This window comes from Gopherus flavomarginatus, chromosome 5 (genome assembly GCF_025201925.1).
Source record: "Gopherus flavomarginatus isolate rGopFla2 chromosome 5, rGopFla2.mat.asm, whole genome shotgun sequence".
Taxonomy (NCBI): Eukaryota; Metazoa; Chordata; order Testudines; family Testudinidae; genus Gopherus; species Gopherus flavomarginatus.
The window spans coordinates 11165675-11180289 of NC_066621.1; the positions used below are offsets into that span (position 1 = coordinate 11165675).

At 40.0% G+C, this 14615-nt stretch overlaps 1 protein-coding gene across 7 annotated transcripts in view; it reads right to left on the minus strand.

Moving 5' to 3' along the window:
• Positions 1 to 14615, minus strand: part of RAP1A (RAP1A, member of RAS oncogene family) — a 71700-nt gene that overhangs the window by 40039 nt on the left and 17046 nt on the right. The window lies entirely within an intron of this gene.

The window sequence follows — 14615 nt, forward strand, 5'->3', positions numbered from 1 at the left end:
AGTCTGTATCATGTGTACCTACCAACAACAGCTATTTGTTGTTGTGTCTGCAGGTGTGCATTTACAGACCATGTTTTTCCTGATTTATGTTAGCTTTAATTAATTTTATTGTAGATTAAAAAACATTGTCACAACAATTTTTCAGAGGAAATTCAAAAAGAGAAAGAGCTGGCACTTCTAACTATCCAAACCACACTCCACAAAAAAGTCTTAAGGCACTTCATTGTTTAGGTATCTGCTTAAATGTAATATAATCTAGTAGCAATTTAAATGCAGTACATTCTAATAGTAGGGCTTTGGTAACCTTTGAGAATTAGTATGTCTAACATTTCCCAGCTAAAAACTCAAAATAATTTACAAACATTAATTAATATCTTCAAAACCTTCCCAGTGTAGTAGGTAAGTATTATTATACCCATGATACAGACAAAGCAGAAGTTCAGAGGTGAAGCAACTTGCACAAAGCCATGGAAAGAGATTTAGTGGAATAGTTGAGATAAGAAACCAAGAGTCCCTGGTTCTTGGCCCTGTCCTAAGATCATACCCTTGTCTATACTTCCCCCCAGTCTCAATGTATACACTTTTGTTATTAATATGCTGCCCTCGTATATTCTTGGTTAAAAAAGAATACAAGCCAAAATTTCAAAATCATGAGTTATCAACAAGAAAGTGTTATGAGAATGAGTTTGAAAAGAATACGTCAATAGCCTCTGGATTTTACACAGGAGAATATGGCTGCAAGAGTTATCTTTGGTCTCAAATACAATGATTGAGGGGAAAACAACATCTTTGAAGTTTAAATCGTAAAACCCACTAGTCACTATTGAATAACAACTTTCAATAAAGAGAGAAAGAAATACATATTTGGAGAAAGAATCATGTCTTCATTTTAAATGAAACACTTGTCAGTCCAAATGCAAGTCATAGAAGCGAATACTATGGCTATGTTCAATAATGGTAAATTTATGGTGCTGAAAGTTAGCTTAAGAGAAATTCTGAATAGGTTTTGAGTGAATGCTTAGATCTTGAAAATCAGAGCAGGCCATATTTACAACTCTGGAAGTATTTCTCCTGCTGGAATAGCACAGGGATAAACTTAGTGGGTCCATGCCCAAGAAATAAAGTTCTAAGGTGTCCCTTGTTTCCATACAACTGGAGACAAAACTCATGTGTCAAGAAACCTTCTCCTCCAATAAAGACTTATTCTAGAGAAAAGTTAGTTTTGAAAGATCTATAGATTCAGTTTATATCATACTGAGTTTCTGAATAACTGCAGAATCCTCTACTTGCATTAGTTCACTGCATTTCTCAGAGCATGCAATATTATGAATAACGAGAATGATTTTTAGATATGTTGTGTACTTGGCAACTCCCAACGAAGATGGCTCAGTACCTCTGAAAGCCAGCCACAGTATCTTACTGCTTATGTCTTCTCAATATCAAATCTCAGAAGTATTACTAATCTGCAGTTTACTGTATTTCAGTGAAGTCAGCTTGCACATATTATACCTAGGCCTTTCAGGTTGTTAGCATTTGCAACAACAATAAAATACAGCTTTTTCTTCCTGGCACATCACTCCCTGAATCCCAACTATTTAACATTCCTTCAGCATTCCCAGTTTATGCACTTGTTCCTCAGCTCTGAATAGCTCCAACACATGAAACTGACTAGAAATGGCATGAAACAGACAGGTGGGGATCAAAAAAGGAGCGTGTTTTGTGCCTGCAGTGACCCAGATTCAGAGTAACCCAAAACAGAATGATTTTTCCATTTTTGTCAGGAGTTTGCAAGTTATTAGTTTAAGTTTACCGCTGTTAAGTCCGATTCAAATATCTTGAAATGTCACACCCACCCGCTCACCCACTTGGAGGTTCAGCTGGTAGCTAGGGCAGTTTGCATGCTGAACTGTCTCAGATTCTGTCTCCAACCTACATAAGCCAGGAAGAGCTACAGCTGTAATTTCAGGTGCAGTAGCAATCTACCCTATAACCCTTTAAACACTCTCACTCTGAAGAGGGCCCTTCGAGAGCAAATCATTACCTGTGTCCTTCCATGAAGGATGAACTGAGCAGATTTCAGCAAAGTCTGCTAGTCTGTGCATAAAAACAGCTAAACAACTCCCAACGTCCAAACTCACCCAAAGTCCTCTGCACCATTCCAACCCTAGTTAGACCTCAGCTGGAGGTCTGAATTGGAGCTGAGGTGCTACAAGGAGGCCCCTCTGTACTAGAGTGAGTTTCACCCTAGAAAAATGACCCATTAAGGGGAAAAAAAACTCTGAAGAATGAGTTACAGCTTCCAGATGAGCAAGTTCTTTTTATTTTAGTCACTAAAAAAATGAGTCATACGCAAGTAACTTGGCTTTAAAAAAAGTGGGGATGAAGGGGCAGGAGCGTAGAGAAAGCTACTCATATTTAAACTCCTACTTACCGAAGCGAACCTTGCGTCTTAAACATGCTGTATTATTAACTGGGTAAGACAGTCAAAACAGAGCAGGAAATGATACTGAGAGCAGTGACTAATGCTTCCACTGAGCTTCAAGTACACATCAAATGGAGTGTTTTATCTGGCCACATCTGAACGTATCAGAATACTGAACCATTTCTGTCAATTGGAATTATTCAAACAATACTCAGGCAGATGGAAATATTTTGTTTTAAAAATCTGAGTGTTCATTATGCAGAATGGACAATGCTAAATATTTACTCGTCTCCCATGGTTTTTGTTCTCCCCAGAGTCAAAGGTCACTAGGCTGCATGTTTTGTTTTTAAAATATGTGAATGCATCCAATACAATAATTTGATGGTTGAAGTCTCTAAGTCAGTGTTTCCCAAACTTGGGACACCGCTCGTATAGGGAAAGCCTCTGGCAGGCCGGGTCGGTTTGTTTACCTGCCCTGTCCACAGGTCCGGCCAACTGCGGCTCTCACTGGCCAATGGGAGCTGCTGGAAGCGGTGTGGGCTGAGGGACTTGCTGGCTGCTGCTTCCCGCAGCTTCCATTGGCCTGCAGCAGCAAACTGCGGCCAGTGGAAGCCACAATCAGCCAGACCTGCAGATGTGGCAGGTAAACAAACTGGCCCAGCCTGCCAGGGGCTTTCCCTCCACAAGCAGCCTCCCAAGTTTGGGAAACATTGCTGTAAGTTACACTTAAGCCACCATTTGTGTTACTAACCCGATTCTCAATTATTTTATTGTCTCCAATGCATTTCGAGAGATGCAAACCAGGTTTACTTACTACAAGGAGCTCATGAGAATAGTTGAATTGGAGCAAAATATTTTAAGTTTATGGCTCAATTGTCCGATTAACCTTAATGTGCAGAGACTGTAGCAAAGCCACATGGTAGATCAAAGTTGCCAAGTGAAAAACTAATTTATGCTATGCCATCTGCGAATTAACTTATTAAAATTGTTTTATGTAGTCTTCCAAGAGACTTTAAAAAGAACACATTCTCATCTCTACAAAAGAAATATGCAGCTTTTCTATGAATGAACAGTAACTTAACACACCAATTGTATTCCGTCTATAGGTGAGTGGGCAGCTCTGCTACTGACCTGTCATGTAACCTTGGGCTAGTTATTTTACTTCTCCGCCTTAGTTTGTCCAAATGTAAAAAAACCAGGACAGTGATCCTGCTCACCTTTGCCCAGTGCTATAGGCTCTACAGATGAAAAGCACTGTATAAGAGTCAAGTGTTTTTTATTAATAAAGCCTAGGAAATACTATTTTAGTCAATGGAACTTAATAAAATTGAGAATATAGATATAGACTCTTTTTGTGAAATCACACTTGACTTTCTGTTAAAGAAACAAGAATTTGTCAACATGTTAGCAAATAACTGAACCAGCCATAAACCACTGAAGATGAAGGGTCATCTTGCTTGTTAAGATTGGCCTAGAAATTGGGTTCAAATGCCACCTGTTCCACAACCTCTCTATCTGATACTGGGCAAGTCGCTTCATCTGTCTGCACCTCAGCTCCCCCCGCCTATTTAGATTGTAAACTCTTTAAGTAGGGACTATCTCTCATTAAGCACCCAAAATAAGGGCTACTAGGTATTTCTCATACAAATAATAAAAAGTCAGGGACTAACAACAACATGCCACTTCCCTATCTGAAGGTGGAGGAGGATAGGAACTGAATCCTGACCTCAAAAGATTCCTGAGTGGATTTACCCTGAATGAGCTTGTCATTTGGGTATGGAAAGACATAGACCCAGTTATGGCTATTTTCCCAAATGAGATTGTGCCTCTCTACATAACCATACATTCATATTGCCAGAACCTTCCTTTGAAGGCTGCTCAGGCTGTCAAAACACTATTGCAAACAGCACAGCTCCCCCTCCTCTTCTAAAAGCAGAAGGGAGCTCTCCCAACCTGTTCTCCCTGGTTTGGGTAAGCTGTGCTCCCTTCCGCCTTGATTGATCCAGCAAGAGTTCCCCCATCCTGTTTGCATCTTTATCTAGCAGCTGTAACCCTTTGCGATTGCTCCATCCAAAGCCACAGGCTGATGACAGTGTTAACAGTCCTTGCCTACAGGAAGACAAGAATGCAGGTACCTCTAGTTACAGCACTTTCAATTTCTGCAGAAGCTAAAGAAAGCCCTGCTTTGCATGTGTAATACCACGGTGCAGCCAACTAATTATGTTTCTTCTCTCATCCCATCAAAAACTACATAGGCAGAAAACTAATATTTCCTCAAAGAACTGGAAACAAGAAAAAGGTAAAGTTTAGCTCCTACTGACTCCTTCCTTCAGAGAGAGAGAGAGAGAGAGAGAGAGAGAGAGCGAGCGAGCACGTGTTCCTAACCATTCACTGTCCTGTTTCCAACACATCTTCAACCTTTGTGCCCCAACTATAGAATAATGAGTCTTTCAATCCCTCAAATGTAGTAAGTCAACCAAGCTATCCCACACCACAGCAGGATTTTTCCCTGCTGTACATTTATCCTTTTCATGCCCACTTCCTGTGTGCCAGGACCCATCCCTCTCATTTAAAACCACTCTTAATAATCTGACCCTGCACAGACTATGTATTCCAGGTGTCATAAACAGATAGCTAAGGGTTAATGTCTCTTCCACCTGAAGCACCTGACCAGAGGACCAATCAGGAAACCGGATTTTTTCAACTCTGGGTGGAGGGAGTTTGTGTCTGAGTCTTTTGTCTGTCTTCCTGCTTTCTCTGAGCTTTGGAGAAGTAGTTTCTACTTTCTAGTCTTCTGTTTCTAAGTGTAAGGACAAAGAGATCAGATAGTAAGTTCTATGGTTTCTTTTCTTTGGTATTTGCATGAATATAAGTGCTGGAGTGCTTTGATTTGTATTCTTTTTGAATAAGGCTGTTTATTCAATATTCTTTTAAGCAATCGACCCTGTATTGTATCATCTAAATACAGAGAGAACATTTGTATGTATTTTTCTTTCTTTTTATATAAAGCTTTCTTTTAAGACCTGTTGGAGTTTTTCTTTACTGGGAAATTTCAGGGAAATTGAGTCTGTACTCACCAGGGAATTGGTGGGAGGAAGAAATCGGGGAGATGTGTGTGTTGGATTTGCTAGCCTGATTTTGCATTCCCTCTGGGGGAATAGGAAAGTTCTTTTTGTTCCAGGATTGGGAACGGAGAGGGGGAGTCACTCTGTGTAGTTTCACAGAGCTTGTGTCTGTGTATCTCTCCAGGAGCACCTGGAGGGGGGAAGGGAAAAAGGATTATTTCCCGTTGTTGTGAGACTCAAGGGATTTGGGTCTTGGGGTCCCCAGGGAAGGTTTTTCAGAGGGACCAGAGTGCCCCAAAACACTCTAATTTTTTGGGTGGTGGCAGCAGGTACCAGGTCCAAGCTGGTAACTAAGCTTGGAGGTTTTCATGCTAACCCCCATATTTTGGACACTAAGGTCCAAATCTGGGACTAAGGTTATGATATGGTGTGCAGCGGGTGGGATCTAGACAGAATCCAGAAGCCAGTAGGAATATTATATTTTTCTTTTCTCTGCTAAGGGCTTTTTAGCAGAGAGAAACAGTTGGTTTTAAAAGGGAACCAGAGAGAATTTTTTTTTCTGCTCTCTCTGGCAGTTTGTGGCTTGCATGTTAAGCAAGAAGCCATTACCAGACTGTTAAGGGTCTTTTGTCATGCAATAGCCCTCCCATTAGGAGGCAAGTTCCAGCACTATATGAATGCAAATAAAGTGGTTTTTCAGGTTTACTTAACATTGAAGATTAGCTAAAGGCACTGTTGCTAGGCAGACTTCAGGAGGCAACAGAGCCTGCAGTGCAGAAGATAAACACCGGAGGGCATCCCACCGCTACCACCATATCATAACCTTAGTCCCAGATTTGGACCTGCACAGACTATGTATTCCAGGCCACTATCTTTTGTACAAAAATTCATCTGAATTAGGAAGACAAGGCTTCTGACTTGAAGAAATTACCTTGGGTTTTTTAAAAGCTTTTTGTACACTTGCAGCATTCTATCACGGTTAAATATTAGCCTTTTAAATGCCTTGAAGGGTATTAAATAACAACACGCAACCAGGTCCTCTCAATTTTAAATGATAGGTAGACAACAGCTCACTTAATTGTACTGGCTCTGTGTAAGTTTAAGGGGTTCCTTAAAAAAAAAAACTTGTAAATGTTTGGTTTTGTTTTACTTGTTATGGGTAATACCTACGGTGTCCAAAAGACATTTTATTCTGTTTTGTTCAGCTTGTTTTCTTTGTGCATTTAACAGTATTTTGAGTACACTTGGTGTCCCTTTCATCTGTGCAGGGCCCCGATCCTACAAACAACAGTGCCTGGGCAGATTAGTGGGCTCCTCAGAGACGCAGCAAAGTCAATGGGGCTCCATGAGGGCGAAGCAGTCTGCCCATGCGCTCAGCTATAAGACTGGGGCCCCACTCTGTTTCCCTTGTTTGCATGAGTCTTCTACACAGCAAGAGAGAAATACCAACTTTTTGTCAAGTTGACAGTGTCTCTTCAGACCTTATCAACCCCTGGTCCCTACCCTTGCTATGGGGCACCAGCATCATCCTTGCAGATGGGGACCTGAGACATTTTCTTTAAATTTCCCACAAGTGCTACCACCAGTTAGTAACAGCAATGAGAGTACTAGGATCTCAGGCTTCAGTAGGCAGCTCTCATTTTAAATACTCTGTTGTACAGTCCTACACATAATATGACTATATTACAAATAATTTTGGCCACATGGAGCTCTCTTTACATGAGGGTTCCCACTACTGCTACCCTGCATGAGAAAACATCTGAAAAAAATGCTAGTGTAGACAAAGATTTAACAGTCTTCAAATTATTCCTTTTTGGAAGTGCTGACTACCAGACTCCTTCGAAATACCAAAAGTATGAGCACCATCAAAACAAAAATATAGACTACTTTCAACGGAAGCAGCATTCAAATCACACCGGTAAACCATTACACTTTGAACTCAACATTTGTCAAACATGGCATAAAAAGAATCGTCACTCAGACCAAGAGTATGTATATGGTTCTTTTGCTACAAGAGTTTGCTCACAGCTGAGTTACATATACTTGAAAATAGGGAGACAGAATCAAAGTGCTGACACAGACTCAACTATAGGCTTGCAGACAGTGATGCTATAATTAAACACTGTGGATTGCATTTTTCCTGAAGAACTGCAACCTTTACAAAAATTAGACCTACAATCCTACTTTTAAAAAGTGTGGGGGAGGGAAGAAGGGGGAAGGCAGACACCAAAATACAACCAGCAAAAACATCAACTCCTACAGAGAACAAGAACATAGCCACCAAATGTTTTGCTTCTACACGTATTTGCACTGCAAACCAAGATTATTATTCAGTATTTTAGTCCTCCGCTGTTCACTTGAAAGGCTCATATTGTGGCACTATGGAGATACAGATCAGCTGAAGGGAGGAAAGGAAGTGGATGGAGAGCAAGCATCAACAATTTACCAAACTGGCAGGAAAAAAAAAAAGATAAATACTACCTCCGTTTTGTACTCTGGCTTTCACATCACTTGTAACACTCCCTTATTATTCGTAGGCTATGTCTGGGCTGAAACCAAAATATTTAAATTTTCAAACGGAAATAAGTTGCCAGTGTTTTAGAGTTTGGGGATAAAGAGACGTTTAAATGAATGCCTGTAGATTAAACTGCCATCAGTTCCTTCAAGCTGTCTATCCTACAGAAACAAATGTCATTTTCTCTATTTCTCTCTGAGAGATGGGCAGACTCTTGGAACATGACAGCCACATGTTCTGGTTATTGTTACCTTGGAGCTAAAGAGTGATTTATTGCAACTATTACTAAAAACAAGCCTGTTTAATTTTGAACATACGAACATATCACATGCCAAGTTCAAAGTTACTATAAACCAAGTCATGAAAAATTTCTTATGATTTCCTCCAAAAATTAATCTCTACTCTCACAAATACTCAAGCCTCTATCTAAAATCCACCATTTTTGGAATGGGAAGTTTTGTCTTGATCAGCACTGTACTAAAACTTCAAGCCCACTCTTCTGAAAGAGCTGCATACTGAAATGCACAGGAGGAAAGATGGTCTGTGTTTACAGCACAGGACTGGAAACAGGAGACTTGAGTTCTACAAAAGCGGCAAAGAATCCTGTGGCACCTTATAGACTAACAGACGTTTTGGAGCATGTGCTTTCGTGGGTGAATACCCACTTCTTCAGATGCATGTGGTGGAAATATCCAGGGGCAGGTATATATATGCTAGCAAGCAAGCTAGAGATAACGAGGTCAGTTCAATCAGGGAGATGAGGCCCTGTTCTAGTAGCTGAGGTGTGACCTGAGGCTCCCAAATTGAAATCTAAGGACTATTACTGGTCCATTGAGAGACAGCAGGACATATGAGCTGGCTTCTCATTTTCAGCTTGTAAACTGTATTAAGAGAAGTTAAAATTCTATTAAATACTTTCCCAACATGAATTCTTCATGTCAGCAATTGTGCAAATTCCATAAAACATTATACAATCAAGAATGGGAAGGGAAGTGGTCTGTGTAACCATAAATAGAAGGGACGGTGTCCATCAGAGTCACACTACAGAGATATGGTTCATATGAAAAAAATGAAAATTGCTGAGTCCATGGCAGAGATCTCAGTGACACCTCTGGTAAGTCTCTTAATCACTACAGTCAATTTCTCGTAACTTAAAGGTGCATATTACATTCTCCACCCTTTGAGAGGTTTTAATGAATTTATTTTTGTGAAGCAAAGAACACCATGAAAAAAAAATCACTTTAAATGAATGAACAAAGTGGACTTTTAGTGCTATTCTCAAAATTGAAATTAAAACATGATTTGACAGACGTTTGGTCATCTCACAGTCTACCTGCATTATTGTAACAGTCCCCATCTCTGTAGTAGTTGACACTTAATAAAATTATCTTGTATAGTTACAACAGTGGTAAGAATCAATTGCACAAATGCTCAAAAGTAACACGGCAAGAAGTCTCTCTGTTACCTTAGTTATTTTCAACAGTGTCATAGCCAATATGGAATTAAGTATAATGCAGAAACTATATAATTAACTATCATATACATACTGTATTAACAGTTGTTGTTACTATGCCACAGAGCAGACTACTTACTCTGTACTGCAGATATAACCTTTTCAGTTAATAGGGTGTTTTTTTCCTTTTAAATTCAATCCAGGTAATGGCCTACATTATTTCTTTTAAGAACAAGAAAACCATTTAGTTTCAGGAACTCCAAAGAGACCGAATTAGCATTTTTGTACATCTATAAGTTAAACATCAGGCAAGTGGGTTTTTGGACATTGACAGAAATTTGTTCCTGGGGAGCGCAGACACTTTGTATGCCAAAAATTTCAACTAGAAGTGAATCTTCATAGGTGAGTAATAATGTCTTAAAAATAAGACTTAGTAATAGAATTAGACATGGGACTACTTCGGTGCCAAGAAGCAATTTGATAATGTAGTTAAATTATTCACAAGTGTTTAATTCAATTTGAAGTGCAAGTGGAAAATTTATTTATTTGATTTAAAAAGGGAACTTTCAGAGAAGATTGATTTGGTTATGGCAACAGTCTAGCTACACTACTTGCTCAAAATGTATGGTAACCACAACGAATCAGTTTAAATAACTCTTGAATAGGTCAATTAATCTCTGTTTCTGAGTATCAGATACCACAGTAAGTTTCGTGGACACATTTACCCACTTGGCAAATCTAATGACTAGCCAAGAAAACTATCAGCTATTTGAAGATTGCTTTTGTTCTTCATGTATACCACTGGATATGCAGTTTTACAATTTAAAAAATGGTAATGCTTAGAGTTCAGTATGTTATGGACATCTCAAGCTACATGCTAGTGCTACTGTTTCATTCAGCTGGAGATGGCACAATGTTCACTTTCAAGCCCTCTTCCATGAAAAATTCAGACAAAAGGCTTTGGACATATCTTTTCCTACAATTCAGCTGAGTATGTGTTCTCTACAAACTACTTCCACAAAGAATCCTAGTGTACCAGATCGGCAGGTACTGATCGATCTATCAGCGATCGATTTATCGTGTAGTGCAGACACGATAAATAGATCCCCGATCGTGCTGCTGTTGACTCCAGAACTCCAGCATGGTGAGAGGCGGAAGTGGAGTCAATGGGGGAGCGGCAGCCGTTGATCCCACACTGCAAGGACACGAAGTAAGTGATTCTAAGTCCATCTAAGATACGTCGACTTCAGCTACGCTATTCTCGTAGCTGAAGTTGCGTATCTTAGATCGATCCTCCCCCCCTCTCCGCAGCGTAGACCAGGCCCTAGTTCCTACAATAAATCTTCAAGGATCTCACATTATGAGAGTTGTGAGAATTACTCCCACCTGAGACTTTTATAACTTAGGGCCCAATTCTGCAAAGCACATGAGCAGTCCCTATCAACTTCAGTGTGACTACTCACATGATTAAAGTTAGCACCTGGTTAAAAGTTTTGCTGATCTGAGACCTTAGTTCTGTACTGCAGTTCATTCAAGTTAAATCTAAGAGGAACATTTAAAAGAAGCAATTAATTTAGTCTTTGGAAAAATGACAACTGCCTCAACCTTTTTTTTTTTTTAAAAATAAAACTTTTAGTCTGTAAGCATCAAAATATACCCTTGTAAGAAACTGACTGCCTACCTCCTTGCTGTGCATTTTAAAATGCTTCCTACCAACACTTTAATTGGGGAACAAATACTCTGTGCATCTACAGCTTGAAGTGCTCGAATGGCTAGATTTATTTTTTGTCCTGTTGGTCTGCATTTACAGAAAGTTGCTGGGGACATGTGCCAACTAGACAAAGACAGTGGAGGGAAAGCCAGAGGCAAAGCTCAGAGACCAACACATACTGCATCCTCAAATTAGACCAAAACACTATGTCACTGGCTGTAATTGGCAGGCTCCCCTCTAAATGGACTGCAGTACCATTGCAGATTTAATACTAACAAGTGCTACTCTGTGAACAGGAGGACAGGAGCCTACCTACATTGTATGTGTTTTGGGGGAAGCTGGACTTTTATCAATTATGTCTACAGAAGAGACTCAGAGCTGCTTCCTCAGGAAGTGCTGTGTATCTCTACTGTGGAAACACAGCGTCACAGTGAATTACACAGTTCAAATGTAGCAAACCACACAAGAATAAAAGGTCCTCCTGAGAAGGCATAACACAGCTGCATTTGGGCATTTCTCTGTTTTTGACCTAGAGCTACTAAAAGTTTTCAGCACAGGATTTTTTACAATATGGAAAAGTTCTTGACAGCTTTTCCTCTTCTATGAGGAAGACAACTCAGATCTTTCCTTTCTCCCTCCACCACCTTCAAAAACAAGTAAACGTTACAGGATACGAACACTAGATAAATTGATTTTGTGAGTGGTCACTTTCCATCTGTTGTCTGCTGACTCGTACTGTATGTAATTCATTTCAAATCATATACAATTTTCATGTTTCTTCATCAGGTTGTTGTGCAACTATTTTGAGATATTTGGTAAAAGGTTCAACCTGGAGCAGAGCCGAGGTTGCTTTGTTAAAATGTGTGTTATTCTTACCAAGTCATGTGTTATATAGACAGGGAAAGATTGATGATGTTTTTAACTATTCACTTCCTTGTTTATGTACTTAGGTTTTGTACATGACATGATAAGGTGGTAGATGATCACTCAGCAACCTTAACTGGTTTTAAAAACAACGATGTTGTTTCTAAAACAGTCACAGATAAACCCATTGGCTTTCTCTCTTCCAAAAATGGCATTCATCTTAAGAGGAGTATTTTCGACAAACACAACTTTATGTGGTTATTTTTTTAATCCCATATAATGTATCAATACAATATTTTTTTGCTAGTGAGAGCAGAGGCAGGTATGTGTTCTTAAGTATAAAGGATTTTTTTAAAAATTCAAATTATAGTACAATATGATGTTTTAAAAGCTGGGTTTTCATTCTTCAATCATTCCTTGAAGGAGCATTTTAGATTCACACTACATCTTAAATATGAACATCTCCCAAAGTTAAATCAGTATTTTTTGTAGCAACTAAGAGAGGATCGCTTTAAAGAAATGCATGTATGGTTAATATGAAATAGTATCCCATCGACTGTACTTAATGATTGTTTAACGCCATCAACGAGTTTTAATGAGATCAAACAAAATGAAAGTTGAAGAAGTTTGTTCAGGGCAGTACTCTAACATGGTTAAAAAGCTCACCTTGTCTAAACCCGTTGCCATCTCACTCCTTCTGTGTCTCCTGCTTGAAGCTCTCATCTTCCCCATACCGTATACTTTGTCTTTATCATCTTCCCCTACCCCTGGTGTTTTCAAGCTATCTCTAGGAGCAACCTGCCAAGCCACAGGGAAGACACTTTGGAAACTAACAGTGACATGATTATGCAGTTTAAAATTGCTTTTCTTCTTCTTGCATTCAGGCTACCACAGCTTTCAAGAAAAACTTAGGCTACCTCACAAGAGCTGTATCTTTAAATGTAAGTCTCAGTGGTAAAGAGTAAAGTCATGTACTTTTGATGAAAACAAAATGTATTTTTAGATAGCAAATCTTGCTAATTTGCTTATCCACCTGTTCTGTACACAAAAACCAGTAATCACAGAAGTTCTCAGCCAAGATGTCTAAACATACAGAGCTGCAGCGGCATAGCTGCGCCAATACAGCTGCAGCGCATCTGATGAAGATGCTCTATGCCAACAGGTCTCCTGTCAACATAAAAAACCCAGCTTCACAAGCAAAAGCTTTGTTAGCAAGAGGAGCTCTCCTGCTAAAATAGCGCTGTGCATAGGAATGCTTGTGTCAGTGTAACTTATGTCACTCAGAGGGTGGAATATTCACATCTCTGAGTGACACACATTTTGCTGACAGGCCGTAGTGTAGACCACAGATTCTCAACCTTTTTCTTTTTGAGGCCCCGTCCACAACATTCTATAAAAACGCTATGGCCCACATGTGTCATAACAAGTGGTTTTCTGCATATAAAAGCCTGGGCTGGCATTAGAGGGTAGCAAGCAGGGCAATTGCCTGGGGCCTCATGCCACAGGGGCCCCCGCAAACCTAAGTTGCTCAGGCTTTGACTTCAGCCCCAGGTGGCAGGGCTCAGGGACCCAGGCTTCAGCTTTCTACCCTGAGCCCCAATGAGTTTAACACTGGCCCTGCTTGGCAGACTGCCTGAAACCTCGTGGCCCCTGGACCCCTGGTTGAGAACCAATGATGTAGACATAACCTAAGTGAGTTCTCATCTCAGTAAACCCTCATTACATTACTAATATACCACAGCACATTTACTAGTTTTTTTTTTTTATTAGAGCAGGGTGAAGTATGATAATTCCAATTTCCGCAAAGAAATTTTTTTTATTACAAAATTTGGTTTCATTCCAAATCAGAATGAAATGCTTGGTCTAACTAAAGTGGCGTTTGGGTCACATTTTAATGGCTGTGATATACAAGAGGTCAAACAGATGCTCAATGGTTCCTTCTGACCTTAAAATCAAACTCCATGCAATTCTCTGCAAAAGAAAAAGGAGTTCTGGCTCCTGGACAGTCTGCCTGGTGAGCCACAGACCTTGACAGCCTGGGCTGTTGAAGAGCTGTGAGGCAGCACATCCAGGGCTTCCAGGTTCCTATCAGCTCACCAGGCAGGCTGCCAAGGAGCTGTGAGCCTGGAAGCCTGGGCTGTCACGGAACAGGATGGGCAAGCTGGCAGGGACCCTGCCTGGATTCTGTCGGCACTTTGTCAAAAAAAACAGTCTCCACAAAACGTTTCAATTTTGATGAATGGGCAAATTCAGATAAAAGAAGTTATCAGAATTTTTTTCCAACAGGCTGTTTATTATTAATCAAAGAACAGCTTCTATCACAAGCAGGTGACAGCTGTATTCTCATTCAATTTTGGTATAACACTGACACTTAAGTATTCTGGACCTCCCAATCCCCATCTGTAAAATATTAGCAGTTCTCTACCTCATCACGATGTTGTGAGGATAAATACATTAATGATTGTGAGGCACATAGATATTATGGTAATGGGGGCTGTAAGTACCCCTAGCGGAGTGAAGAAAAAGAAAGAGGAGAGAAGCCAAGAAGCCAAGACTCACGGCAAGGAGGGAAGCACGCCTTGTGC